Source organism: Cryptomeria japonica, chromosome 11, assembly GCF_030272615.1.
Source record: "Cryptomeria japonica chromosome 11, Sugi_1.0, whole genome shotgun sequence".
In the NCBI taxonomy this organism is placed as follows: Eukaryota; Viridiplantae; Streptophyta; class Pinopsida; order Cupressales; family Cupressaceae; genus Cryptomeria; species Cryptomeria japonica.
This window is the reverse complement of record NC_081415.1, coordinates 720,676,062-720,689,003: the sequence shown is the minus strand read 5'-3', so window position 1 is coordinate 720,689,003 and position 12,942 is coordinate 720,676,062.

Genomic DNA, 12,942 nt, shown 5'->3' with positions numbered 1-12,942 from the left:
AGTATAAAGCTTCATTGGCTAAAAGGAGAAACTTGGTTGAGCATATGTATGCAATTAGTGAAAATAGTTAATCTGAAGAAGCTAACATTGATGCATTGGCTAATGATGTGGAAAAGTTAAATGATGAGAAGTAAAATATGAGGAGAGAGTTGTGTTGATGGGTGTTTTGACACACTCACCAACGGTTAGGTAATTTATGCAAATACTCACCACCTCTCCTGAAAAGCAGTAAGTTCTGAGAAACTAACTACTCCAAGGTCTCTATAGTCGGGTCTCGACGGTGATGGGCAGCTCAGTGGCTAATGCGATTGTACCTATCAAGGGACTTGCTGGTTGAAACAACTTCGAATCACCTACTTCTTTTTTTGTATTTTTAGATTTAGACTCTCTTTTGAAATAAACTGCAAAAGATAGATCAGGGAAACAAGAAAATAACAATGAAACCAATTCAATAACCACTTAATGAACTACTTAATTAGTACCTTGCAATCCAAAAATCATCAAATATTATTCAAATCAACATTCAAATATGGACCTCCAATGAACATGCAAAGTCATGCAACCTCACAGATTCATCAAAGAATGTACCACCACAATATCGTTCTATCACATTAATTCTCATACACCACTTACGTGCGCAATATGATTCATAAAGCAATAAACATAAGACCAAAATAAGTTGCTGATTTCAAATAGTAGACATTACCAGATTGCAAAGAACAAATTCATAGCACATACGCATAGATAAGGCAATCTATAAGCTGCTTCTTGTATTAAATCCAAAGAATGTATCACAAAACTACTCAAATTCATAACAATAATCTAAAATCTCTAAGTGGGCCTCAAATCATCAATTTGTGGACCCTCTAAATGGAATCTCTAATTGGACCTCAAATCATCAATTCACAGACCCTTAACAATGAATCAATATCTCCAATTTATAAAGTTTCTTGTCCTACTTTATAGGAAATAAACCTAATCTAAATTAAGAACTAAAAAGGCAAGGAGTCACAGTTGACTTGCAAGTCTCTGCCTTGGACTCCAGTTAACTATTACGAAATCGGGACTGGGTGAGCATTACAAAAAAGGTGTTGCATGAGCCAAGCTTTCGTAGTCATGCAAAAATCTGCTCAAAATTGAGGTGTAAGTTGGAGGTGCAGTTGAAGTCCCAGTACTGGTGTCATGTAAAATTCTTCAAAAATATTGAATGTCATCATTCGCAACTGCCTGTTTATCTCTCTCACTTCATTCCGACTTTATCTCCATGATTTGTCTGCATATTAAATAATAATAATTAGTTCACTCCAATTTATTTAATGAGCAAATATTTTATTTCTCCAAATTCATAATTTTAAATAAAAACATAATATAAAATCCCTCGTGAATTTGAATGAAATAAAATAACCAAAACATTATTAAATTTTAAAACAATGTACCGATTTATTTTATAAATTCACAATTTCAAATAAAAGTTAATGAATTTAAAATAAAATAATTTAAATCTTTTTAAATTAAATAAAAAAAATATTAAAAAAAATTTAAATCATTATAAATTTTTTTTTATTAAATTTTAAAATAAATTAAAATTTAATAAAGCAAATATCCCTTTTTATCATTATGTAATTTGCCATGGTGGCCCCCATCTTCCACTTTTTCGTGCAACATTAAAAAAAGAAGTAATTAATTGATGAAAGAATTGATCTACTCACCAAATAATTTTAAATCCACTTAAAGAATCTAAACTTATCAAAACTATAGAAATTTAAAATAAAGCCACAAAAGCAGTTTAGGGTATTCTAATAAAAGTAAGCATGGAATTCTTTCCTATGAGATTTTGCAAAACCATTCCAGAGGGCCCGTTTTTGTAGCATTCACATTATTAATTTTTTTCATAACTTTCCTTTCGAATCTTCATGGAATTAGTTATTTTCTTACCATCTTCATTTTATACGCAACATTGATGAGCTCGAATGTTCATGGAATTGATTGTGACAATATACAAACTTTGGCTGGAATTTTATCATTGCATTTCAATGTTGCTCTAACTCTGCATGTGTCCATTTTGCTTGAATACTTCTGTTCAAATACCTCTCTTCTCTGGTGATTCTAAGATCAACGAAACCTTTCAATCTTCATCACTTTTGCTCATTTCGGGTTTCAGGCTACTCCAGATTTTGTAACTCAGAAACCTTCAGCCTCCCTCATGTGGTGTCTCAGAGTTTCAAACATCCGAGGGCTCTCAAGCACTGGATCTTCTCAGACGCCAGGGACTTCAGACATACCTTTTATTTGCCTTCGTGTTGCTTACTATGTCGTTCTCTGTGCCTTCTACACGTTGTAGACTCCGGTGTTTCGGACTCGTGGGATCTGGGGGAACTTCCATGCCTTCGAAGTCCGAATTTCCAGAGGAATTCATTGTTTTAATTTTTTTAGAATTCCAAAATTTCGGGGCTTTGAGTTTTTGAACTTTTGAAATCTCCAGACTTCGGGAGCTCGAGATTCCAGACTCCCAAAATATACCTTATATTTACGCCTCTTCCAACTTTACTTGCATTTCGGGATTTGGGAGGTTAGAAGTTCTTAAGCTTTGTTTCATATTCCGGAAGGAACTCCGGGGTTAAATTTTTTTTATCTCCTCGGGACTCTGGAGGTCCCATGCACTGTCTCCTACACTCAAGGAGTCCAGGGTCTTAAGTTATAATTTTTCATACTCCGGAGGTTCGGAGTTCCAAAATTCTTTTTTGTTTTGTTTTACATTGGTATTACTTAATATTTCGGGAGTCCGAAACTTCGGGGTTTCGGGCTCTTGGGAATTTTAGCAATCTGGGCTATTCATTTGCCATTCACATTGCTCCATATTCTGGGAGTCCGAAACTCCAGAATGTTTCAATTATAAAATTTTAATTCCTTTGCGTTTAGGGAGGACTAGAGTCTGGAATGTGCTTTAGGGTTTTGGAGACTCCCAAAAGGTTGCATTGTTTGATTATTTAAAACTTTCAAACCTTTAAAATTTATTTGCTAAGCTTTTAAAAGTTTAACTTTATTTCATTTTCAAAACTAATCATAATTTTAATTTTCAAATTTAACATTATTTAATTTATAAAAATTTTAAAATTTAAATAAAATTTAAATTTCAAAATAACTATGAATTAAATAAACTAAATTTAAACTTTAACTTTACAATTAATTTTAAGTTTATTGCAACTTCTTAAAAATTTATTTAAATTAACTTTAAATATCAAAATGCAAATAAAAATTTACATTAATATTTTTTTTTAATATGTTTAAAATTTAAACTAATTCCAATTTTAACATAGTTAAAATTAAATAAGTTTTGCATTTTAAAATAATCAAAAAATTAAAATAACTTCTATCAATTTTAATACTTAATCTTAATTCAAATAAATTTTCGAATTTGTTTCTAGCATTATTTATTGTTTTTGTGATTTCTTTAATTTTTAATTTTTTTGTATTTTTGCAAATATTTGATTTTTTTTGTTATTTTCAAATGGTTTTTCAATTTTTTTGGGATTCTGTATTTTTTTTTTGTTTTGATTTTGCAGATCTTTTACGCTTACGCCAAGCCTACAACCTACAGAAGATAGAGACAACCTGATGACGATGACAAAGACAACGACAATGACGATGAACAAAACGATGAACGCACGATGAAGACGACAACAACGACCAACAAGAGGACACATACACGAAAATGAAGATGCACGAAAATGAAGATGCACAAGTGACAAGCTCGGAACCTTCGGGACTTGTGTTTCCGAAAAACAGACAGAAAAACAGCCTGGGAGTTCGAGAATCTGAACTTCCAGGGTGAAAACCAAAAGACAAACAAACACTTCGGGACTTCGGGAACCCGCAGTTTCGAAGTGATGCACTGAAATGACTCAAAGTGAACTCGGGAATTCGAGAACTCGAACTTCCGAACAAGAAAACAAAAACATGACCCAAAACTTTGGAAACCTGCACTTCCAGGCTACACAAACAAACAAATGAGACAATAACGAACTCGAGAACGCGGGGACCCGGAATCTCGAACAAAGAAACAAAAACAAGTAAACAACCCACCTCAAGAACTCGAGAACCCGAGTTTCGAGGTGAACAAAACAAAAGATAAAAAGCAAAGGAAAAACTAACAGAAAAACAAAACAAAAGAGGGGACTCGTATTTACATAAAAAATGAAAATGATGGGACTAGATATGTTGGGCATAACAAATGGCGACTATCTGGGAAAAATGACTCTAGGCATTTTAGAACTTCAGAATCTCTGGTGTAACCTGACGCCTAAGGCTACTATCATTCAAAACAATGCATAAGAGCGAAAAGATGAATGAACTAATGAACAAGCAACTGAATCTAGAACTAAACAAGATCAACTCTTAAGTGTGTGCGCATGATTCAATACTCCATCATTCTCAATAATGAAGATAAACAAAGGAAATTGAGCCCAAGCTATGTAGGTGAAGTCAATCAATGTGTTTTGTGCAAGGTCATCCTAGGCATAGCTCTGCTGCCAGTCGGGCATCCATAGCCCCGACAAAGGTCTGGCTCCCGTCAAGTAGCGCTCCACTGCCAGCCAGGCATCCATAGTCCCGTTGGAAATTACTTAAAACACCCAAATTTAGTTGCTGCAAGGGAATCATTTATTTTCTCTTTCTTTCTTCTATTTTTTTTTAAAATCGTCTTTAACATCATGAAATATAGAAGGTTTATTTCTTCGTAACCTGTAAGCAACTTTCAAACATTAAAGTCTGATTACTGGGTTGGGAGCCACGGTGGACGACATGAAACAATTTGACTTCTGATTTTTCACTTGGAAACAAGTTCATTTGAAATCTTACAAAATTTTATGATGTAACTTAGTGTGCTGGTAGTGTTGAGTAATCAGGTTAGCCTTCTCCGATTCAGAGTCAAAAACTCAAAACATAATTAAACTTTTATATATCACTTTGGACGAATGTAGATAAAGATTTCAAAATTAACCAAACAATAATGAAGTTATAAAGAGCAAAGAGTCAAAGTCTCTCAATATCTTCCCAAGTTGTTATATGAAGAACATCTCTTCCTTAGAATCCTAGAAAATAAAAACAAACGAACCAAAACACAGAAAACAAAAGAAGACACAACACTAACAAACAAGGAGACCAGAAGACAGGAAAGACCAAACAACAAGGAAAAGCAACAAAAATAAAAAGAAAACTAAACTAATCCTACCTAGCTAGCCTAAACTAACACTAAGACGACTTAAGACTCGATCTTAGCAAGACGGGACAACAAAAAATTTGACCATTTTTTGACTGTTTTTTTATTATGTTCAGCAGTAACAACTTAGTTGGCCAAGTCCTAAGTCTAGCAAATTTATTTGTGTACTTAGAAATATAAAGTTTAACAATTTAAATTCATTTTGTGAGCACAAAATTTTAAAGATCAGTAATTGTGGGTTTTCATTATGACCGTGATCTACCCACAAACATGTCGGTATTCCCCCCACCTCATATTCAAATACAAAGTAATCAACACATGGAGGGGAAAGGAAGGAAGCCATCTAATTTGATTGTGTTGTAGGTGAATTTTCTGGCATAGTGACTTCATCATTATGAGGTTCCAGCTCGAGGAGCAACTTGTATTCCCACTCAGGTTCATACATGTGAAGAGAAACAACATCCATTAGTAATGTGATATGTTGGTCATCAACATTAACTTTAACTTTCAATACATCATTATCATGAAGAACAACACCAAGAAGTGAATTGGGACACTTAACTTCTAATGGACTATTTACTTCAAACCCCTCTTCTAGGAAGTCAAAATCTTTAAGATTATCCTTCTCCAGATTATTAAAATCAGAATGTTTACCTTCAACATTACCTACCATGGCAATCTCCCAAGCCATTTTAAAGTATGGACAACTTACCTCAGAATGTGATTCCAAAGGATGAATCCTACATGAATCACATGTTGTATAATCTATTTTGTGTGAGCAGCTATGACTACTCATCTCTATGACCAGTTCAGACACGAGATTCATTATCCTTTCCATTTCTTCTACTGAGGTAGGTTGCATGCTATCTTTTCCTTGCAAATTTTGAAAGTCCTCTTCATGATGTACAACATCAATTCCCTGCACAAAATCATCAGCATTAGCAATTTCATTACCAAGGTTATGAGTAAGTGATGAATAAGATATTTCTCTTGAAAAATCATTAGAATGTGTGAAATCAAATGAAGACTTCACTATTTCATGTCATTGGTCTTGGTGAAACACTTCTATTTCTGACTTTGTCTCTTTCATACACTTTTCACTTCCTTGCACTCCTTCAACTTGGAACATATCACAAACACTTTCTTGCAATAAGAGGTCAGTCTCATGTATGTATGTGTTTTCATTGATATTTTTCATAACTTCCAACTTTCTCTCATGATTAGCACAAACTTGATCTAGACATTCATCAAAAAGGTTTTGGCAACTTTGAATGCAGCTTTGAGTTATTTCTATGTTTGTATCAAAATTCTCAATGTCCAAGTTATTGTTATGAACAGGGAAGGGGTCTTCCACTACTTCATCCAAGAATACATTATATTCTCTTCCGCCATTAACACTCTCTTCAACCAAATCAGTACAACTTGTCCATTCCAATGAGCAGCTCATATCATCCTTGGTAATGAAAACATCCTCAAGCACTTCACCTTTGTCCAAGCAAGTCAATTTATCATTATTATTCTCAATCACTTCCAAATATGCTCTAAAATCATATTCCTTTCTTATGAAATTTGTACACAGATCAATTTTATCAACTTCTAAACACGAAAGATTATCATTCATAACTTTGTCCAAGAAATCATCCATTATTGAATTAGCTTCTTTACAAATCAAATCCATACCCGAATTGAGTTCAACCTCATCATGTGGGACTAATTCAATACTCATTTGATCAGGAGAAGAAGAATTAGTCATTAACATACCAGTTTTGTCCTTGCTTGTAGTGATTTCTCCATCATGCTGGTCTTTGCCAATAACCTCCTTATGAGGGTCTGGTTGTGAGTCTTCTTGAGATATGTAAAACTTGAATTTCTCAATGAATTCATCTGTAAGGTCCCAATGGTCTTCCAACGGAGTGAATATTTCTCCAAATGTAATTTCCTCCTTCAAGCATAGGTCCATTCTTTCAAGGATAACAAAACAATTAGCTTCACAATGCTTGTTTGTGAGGTGTATTCTACAACCATCTAATAATGCAAAGTCAACCAAACACTTAGAAACACCCATTTCTTTCAAACGTTGGTTCAAGCTTCTATGTGCAAGCAAAATGTCTTCCAAGGAGTTAAAAATTTTCTCACCTTTATTTTGTGATTAGCTACTATGGAAATCATGTTGAGAATGCACATGAAACTTTTTACTTGTTGATTCTTCATTGTAACAATGTTGGGGTAGAGTTGTCGACATTTCAAGACTAGTGGATCTGTCATTCCCTACAGCTTCATTTGTACTTGTCATAAGTTCTCCATCATGCTGGATTTCATCAAGCAAATTGCCCTCAAGAGCGAATGGTTGTAAATCCTCTTGTGCCTTAAGTATTAGGAGTTGTTCTCTCAACTCATTTGTCCACTCAAGGTCCCAATGATCTTCTAGGGGAGTGAATACATCCTCAAGTTTAATCATGTGTTCAAAATATCTATCCAATCTCTCAAGGAAAACACAAGAATTAATCTCATAATTTTTGTTTGTGTAGTGTATTCTACATCCATCTACCCATGCAAAATCTCCCAAAGACTTAGAGACACCCAACTCTCTTAGCCTTTCATCCAAAATTTTATGCATAGGTGTAGTATCCAACCATAAACCAAACTTTTGCACACCTTCATCATGCGGTTGATCATCATGGACTTCACCTTGATAATGCATATGAATCCTTCCAATTGTTGATTCTTCATTATAAAAGTGTTGGGGTAGCGTTCTGGCAACTTCAACTTCTCCCAAATCTCTACCAAAAGTGGTAGTTGAATCACCTCCAAATCCAATTTTGTGTTTGTAATCAGAATTTGCAACCACTTCTTTTTTTTTCAAACAACCGGTTCATGAAGCATGACTGATCATTGAATTTTGTAGCTACAACTTCATTATAATCTGTTTTTCTTCCTCTTGAATCATGACCAAAGAAAGAAGTTACAGCCATAAAAACTTCATTAGCAGGTGTAGTATTTTCATTCACGTTTGACAGTTGCATTTGGTAATTGTAGTTTGGTTGATCTATTGTGTTATTTGAAGTCATAGTGGGTAGATTTGAGACATTATAGTTTTTGAATATTTGGTGTTGGATAGGCATGGTGTGTGCCTGAGCACAAGTTTGTACATACGAACAACTCCCTAACAAAATTTCATTAAAATGGTAAAAATTATTATTTACAGCATCATATCCAGACTGTGCTAGGATTAAGGCTATTCCAAGTGCTTGATGTACATCTTTGACTTCACCAAAACTTTTAATCTTTTCTGCAAAAATATTACCAATACCCCAAAAGTAATGACCTTTCAAACATGTTGCATCTATTACTCTACATGAAGATTGAACTCTTTGATACAATAGCAAGAATCTATGATTGAATTGAGCAATTGATTCTCCAGATACTCTTTTCACATTTGCAAATTGAATTAGTGCATCTTCCAATCTTGTGAAAGGATCAAATTGACTTAAGAAAAGGAATTCAAATTCATGCCATGAACAAATCAAGCGAGGAGAAAGACTTACATATCATTGTGACGTTGAACCTTGAAGAATTTGAACAAATAAGTTGCAAGCAACATCCTCTAATGTGCTTTGAAGGGAAAACACTTGATGTTTAAAAAGATTTACATGGTCTGAAGCACGTTGTCCATTTTCAGGAAAGAACTTGGGAAGCCCATTATACGCGTGATGAGGAATTAAATGAACAATCCTGGGTATGCACAATGGACTGCCCATTGGAGTTAAACTTTCTCAAGGTCTAACTCACTTTAACTTAAGAAAATAATTCAGAAATCATTATCGGGCCCTCCTTTTAGCACCAGTTTCTGTTGACGGGTGTTTTCACACACTCACCAATAGTCGGGTAGTTTATGCGAACACTCACCACCTCTCATGAAAAGTAGTAAGTTCTAAGAAACTAACTACTCCAAGGTCTCTATAGCTGGGTCTCGACGTTGATGGGCAGCTCAGTGGCTAATGCGATTGTACCTATCAAGGGGCTTGCTGGTTGAAACAACTTCGAATCACGTACTTCTTTTTTTGTATTTTTAGGTTTAGACTCTCTTTTGAAATAAACTGCAAAAGATAGATCAGGTAAACAAGAAAATAACAATGAAACCAATTCAATAACAACTTAATGAACTACTTAATTAGTACCCTGCAATCCAAAAATCATCAAATATTATTCAAATCAACATTCAATTATGGACCTCCAATGAACATGCAAATTCATGCAACCTCACAAATTCATGGAAAGAATGTACCACCACAATATCATTCTATCACATTAATTCTCATACACCACTTACTTGCGCAATATGATTCATAAAGCAATAAAACATAAGACCAAAATAAGTTGTTGATTTCAAACAATAGACATTACCAGATTGCAAAGAACAAATTCATAGCACATACGCATAGATCAGACAATCTATAAGCTACTTCTTGTATTAACTCCAAAGAATGTATTGCAAAACTACTCAAATTCATAACAATAATCTAAAATCTCTAAGTGGGCCTCAAATCATCAATTTGTGGACCCTCTAAATTGAATCTCTAATTGGACCTGAAATCATCAATTCGCGGACCCTTAACAATGAATCAAAATCTCCAATTTATAGAGTTTTTTGTCCTACTTTCTAGTAAATAAACCTAATCTAAATTAAGAACTAAAAAGGCAAGGAGTCACAGTTGACTTGCAAGTCTCTGCCTTGGACTCCAGTTAACTATTACGAAACCGGGACTGGGTGAGCATTACGAAAACGGTGTTGTATGAGCCAAGCTTTCGTAGTCATGCAAAAATTTGTTCAAAATTGAGGTGTAAGTTGGAGGTGCAGTTGAAGTCTCAGTGTTGGTGTCATGTAAAATTCTTCAAAAATATTGAACGTCATCATTCGCAACTGCCTGTTTATCTCTCTCACTTCATTCTGGCTTTATCTCCATGATTTGTCTGCATATTAAATAATAATAATTAGTTCACTCCAATTTATTTAATGAGCAAATATTTTATTTCTCCAAATTCATAATTTTAAATAAAAACATAATATAAAATCCCTCGTAAATTTGAATGAAATAAAATAACCAAAACATTATTAAATTTTAAAACAATGTGCCGATTTATTTTATAAATTCACAATTTCAAATAAAAGTTAGTGAATTTAAAATAAAATAATTTAAATCTTTTTAAATTAAATAAAAATAATATTAAAAAAGATTTAAATCATTATAAATTTTTTTTTATTAAATTTTAAAATAAATTAAAATTTAATAAAGCAAATATCCCCTTTTATCATTATGTAATTTGCCATGGTGGCCCCCATCTTCCACTTTTTATTGGAACATCAAAAGAAAAGTAATTAATTGATGAATGAATTGATCTACTCACCAAATAATTTTAAATCCACTTAAAGAATCTAAACTTATCAAAACTATAGAAATTTAAAATAAAGCCACAAAAGCAGTTTAGGGTATTCCACAGGGCCCGTTTTTGTAGCATTCACATTATTAATTTCTTTCATTTCCTTTCGAATTTTTACCATCTTCATTTTATATGCAAATTTGATGAGCTTGAATAATCATGAAAATTGATTGTGACAATATACAAACTCTGGCTGGAATTTTATCACTGCATTTCAATGTTGCATGTGTCCATTTTGCTTGAATACCTCTGTTCAAATACCTCTCTTCTTTGGTGATTCTAAGATCAACGAAACCTTTCAATCTTCATCACTTTTGTTAATTTTGGGTTTCAAGCTACTCCAGATTTTGTAACTCAGAAACCTTCAGCCTCCCTCATGTGGTGTCTTGGAGTTTCGAACATCTGAGGGCTCTGAAGCACTGGATCTTCTCAGAGGCCCGGGGCTCCAGACATACCTTTTATTTGCCTTCATGTTGCTTACTGTGTTGTTCTGTGTTCCTTCTACACGTTGTAGACTCCGGTGTTTCGGACTTGTGGATCTCGGGGAACTCCCTTATTGTTTTAAAAATTTTAGAATTCCGGAATTCCGGAATTTCGGGGCTTTGGGTTTTTAAACTTTTGAAATCTCGAGACTTCGGGAGCCCGAGATTCAAGACTCCCAAAATATACCTTATATTTATGCCTCTTCGAATTTTACTTGCATTTTGGGATTTCGGAGGTTGGAAGTTCTGAAGGTTTTTTTTTTTTTTTTTTGTCTTGGCTCACATTATTTCATATCCCGGAAGTCCAGAACTCCGGGGTTAAATTTTTTTTATTTCCTCGGGACTCCGTGGGTTTGGCATGCACTGTCTCCTGCACTCAGGGATTCCAGGGTCTTAAGTTATAATTTTTCATACTCCAGAGGTCCGAAATTCTTTTTTTTTTGTTTTAAATTGGTATTACTTAATATTTCAGGAGTCCAAAACTTTAGGGTTTCTGGATTTTGGGAATTTTAGGAATCTGGGCTATTCATTTGCCATTCACATTGCTCCATATTCTGGGAGTCCGAAACTCCGGAATATTTCAATTAGAAAATTTTAATTCCTTTGCGTTTAGGGAGGACTAGAGTCTGGAATGTGCTTTAAGGTTTTGGAGACTCCCAAAGGTTGCATTGTTTGATTATTTAAAACTTTGAAAGTTTTAAAATTTATTTGCTAAGCTTTTAAAAGTTTAACTTTATTTCATTTTCAAAACTAATCAAAATTTTAATTTTCAAATTTAACATTATTTAATTTATAAACATCTTAAAATTTAAATTTCAAAATAACTATGAATTAAATAAACTAAATTTAATCTTTAACTTTACAATTAATTTTAAGTTTATTGCAACTTCTTAAAAATTTATTTAAATTAACTTTAAATATCAAAATGCAAATAAAAATTTACATTAATATTTTTTTTTAATATGTTTAAAATTTAAACTAATTCCAATTTTAACATAGTTAAAATTAAATAAGTTTTGAATTTTAAAATAATCAAAACATTAAAATAACTTTTATCAATTTTAATACTTAATCTTAATTCAAATAAATTTTTGAATTTGTTTCTATAATTATTTATTGTTTTTGTGATTTATTTAATTTTTAATTTTTTTGTATTTTTCCAAATATTTGATTTTTTTGTTATTTTCAAATGCTTTTTCAATTTTTTGGGGATTCTGTGTTTTTTTTATTTTTTGGGATTTTACAGATCTTTTACGCTTATGCCAAGCCTACAACCTATAGAAGACGGAGACAACCTGACGACAATGACAATAACAACGACGACAAACAAAAAGATGAACGCACGACGAAGATGACAACAATGACCAACAAGAGGACGTATACACGAAAATGAAGACGCACAAGCGACAAGCTTGGAACCTCGAGGACCCGAGTTTCCAAAAAACAGACAGAAAAACAGCCAGGGAGTTCGGGAATCCGAACTTTCTGGGTGAAAACCAAAAGACAAACAAACACTTCGGAACTCCGAGAAACCGCAGTTTTGAAGTGATGCTCAGAAAGGACACAAAGTGAACTTGGGAATTCAGGAACCCAAACTTACGAACAAGAAAATAGAAACATGACCCAAAACTTTGGAAACCTGCACTTCCAGGCTACACAAACAAACAAACGAGACAATAATGAACTCAAGAACGCGGGGACCTGGAATCTCGAACAAAGAAACAGAAACAAGCAAACAACCCACCTCAGGAACTCGAGAACCCGAGTTTCAAGGTGAACAAAACAAAAGCTAAAAAGAAAAGG